Source organism: Mandrillus leucophaeus, unplaced genomic scaffold, assembly GCF_000951045.1.
Source record: "Mandrillus leucophaeus isolate KB7577 unplaced genomic scaffold, Mleu.le_1.0 Scaffold293, whole genome shotgun sequence".
Classification (NCBI taxonomy): domain Eukaryota; kingdom Metazoa; phylum Chordata; class Mammalia; order Primates; family Cercopithecidae; genus Mandrillus; species Mandrillus leucophaeus.
The window spans coordinates 9,791-12,302 of NW_012103065.1; the positions used below are offsets into that span (position 1 = coordinate 9,791).

The 2,512-nt window shown below is 40.2% G+C and overlaps 1 pseudogene; it reads left to right on the plus strand.

The window, feature by feature from the left end:
- Window positions 1-612: 612 nt before the first annotated feature.
- Window positions 613-1,758, plus strand: LOC105543920 (annotated as a pseudogene).
- Window positions 1,759-2,512: the final 754 nt, after the last annotated feature.

Genomic DNA, 2,512 nt, shown 5'->3' on the forward strand with positions numbered 1-2,512 from the left:
TATTAACATTGTGTTAGCATGAGGGCATTTCTTACAATGACGTATTTGATTTAATACCTTCATTTCTAAAATTGGAATGAAAAGATTTATCTCTAAAGAAATTCTAAACACCAGAAAGCAAGTGAGACTATATTATTTTAGCCAAAATATAGAAAGGCCAAGATAACCTAAAATACCATGTGTTTAGTGTTTTTAAGAAAATTGGTGTGAAGGTGGAAAACAAGTTAATCATTAAAACGCCTACCAATTATTGAATAGCTATTATGTGCCTGGGGTATGCTTTAACATACTACATTAAAATTTCATTTCTCATGTACTCAAATATATTATAAAAGTTATCCTCATTTTATACAGGAGAAAACTGTGGATTAGAAAAGGGAATTATTTTGTTCAAAGTCACAGAGCCAGAAGAGGAAAACAGGACTTGAACTTAGGTCTACTGACTCCCAAGTTTGCGCTGTCAGTCATGGAGTAACGTAGTACTTTGATCTGTACCTCCCACAGAACCTGTTTCACTGAGCAAAAGAAAGCAGAAACTAATACTGACTGAGTGGCTACTGTCCCAGATATTATACCTATGAAAATATCTACTAACCCCTATTGTCATAAGTTATGGAGATAATGTTCCTTAGCTTACTGCTTTCTGCATCATTAAAGTCTCTCTTCCTACTACCATCAAGACTAAGTCAGTCTCCTAAAGAGCCTGAAAATCTGTAGAAGCTCTTCATCGGGTTGAGGAACTGAGCTTTGAAACAGCCCATGAGAATCTGAGGATCCATTTTGAGCAATGGGGAATGCTCATGGGTTGTGTGGTAATGAGAGATCCAAACACCAAACTCTGCAGGGGCTTTGGGTTTGTCACAAATGCCACTGTAGAGGAGGTGGATGCAGCCCTGAATTAAAGGCCACACAAGGTGGAGGGAAGAGTTGTGGAAGCAAAGAGGGCCATCTCAAGAGAAGATTCTCAAAACCAGGTACCCACCCAACTGTGAAAAAGATATTTATAGGTGCCATTAAAGAACACACAGAAGAACATTACCTAAGAGACTATTTGGAACAGTGTGCGATATTTAAACTGATTGCAAACATCACTGACAGAGGCAGTGGGAAGAAAAGGCTTTGGTTTTGTAAACACTGACTACAGTGATTCTGTGGACAAGACTGTCATTCAGAAATACCATACTGCGAATGGCCACAACTGTGAAGGAAGGAAAGCCCTGCTAAAACAAGAGATGGGTAGTGCTTCATCCAGCCAGAGATTGGCATGGTTCTGGAAACTTTGGTGGTGGTTGTCGAAGTAGTTTCAGTGGGAATGACAACTTTGGTCATGGAGGAAACTTCAAGGGTCATGGTGGCTTTGATGGGGATAGCTATAATGGATTTGATAATGATGGTAGTTATGGAGGAGGCAGTCCTAGTTACTCTGGAGGAAGACGACGCTATGGAAGTGGTGGACAGGGTTATAGAAACCAGGGCAGTGGCTATGGTGGGAGTGGCAGCTATAACAGCTGTGTCAGTGGAAGAGGTGGAAGTGACTCTGGTGGTGGTAGTGAAAGCAATTTTGGAAGTAGAGGAAGCTACAGTGATTTTGGAAATTACAACAATCAATCTTTAAATTTTGGACTCATGAAGGGAGGAAACTTTGGAGGCAGAAGCTCTGGCACCTATGATAGTCAAGGCCAATACTTTGCCAAGCCACAAAACCAAGATGACTAGGACGGTTCCAATGGCAGCAGTAGCTATGGCAGTGACCACTGACAGAAAGTTTTAATTCCTGCCAGGAAACAAAGCTTAGCAGAAGAGGAGAGCCAGAGAAATGACAGGGAAGTTACAGGTTACAAAGGATTTATCGGGTCAACCAAGCATAGTGGTGTCAGTGCCTACCTGCTACAAAGAAGTCATGTTTTAGAAAACGCTCATATGCACAGGCAAAAAGGGCTGTATTTGTTGCTAACTGTATAACAGGTTATTTTAGTTTCTGTTCTGTGAAAAGTGTAAAGCATTCCAATAAAGGATTTTAATGTAGTTTTTTTTTTGTTTTTTTTTTTGTTTGTTTTTTTGCACCCATGCAGTTGATTGCTAAACATAATGGTCTGATCATAACACTGGATAAATGTGCCTTTAAAAAAATAGAAGAAGATGAAGTTATGGGGACTAAAGCTTCATTTATCACAGAGCTCTCCACCCTTGTAGTAGGTAGACACTATTGCATTTCCTCCTAGAATGCTTCCCAGATTCCTGGTTGTATTCCTTTGGGAATTCTTTCCCATTTATAGGGTTATGGTGGGACTGTGAATCAAGGTGTGTGTCCCATCCAAGACTCAAATGAGTGTGCATAGAAGATAGTCGAGGTAATCAGAATCTTTCCCAAGGCTGCTGAGTGTGAGCAACAGCTAAAGTTCTCTTACTTCTTTTTGCTAATGGAGGCAATGTGATAGGAGAATAAAGTCAACAAAGTAAGAGAAGCAGAGAAAAATCGAGTCGAAAGAGGAGAGATAGAGTGACAGAGGCA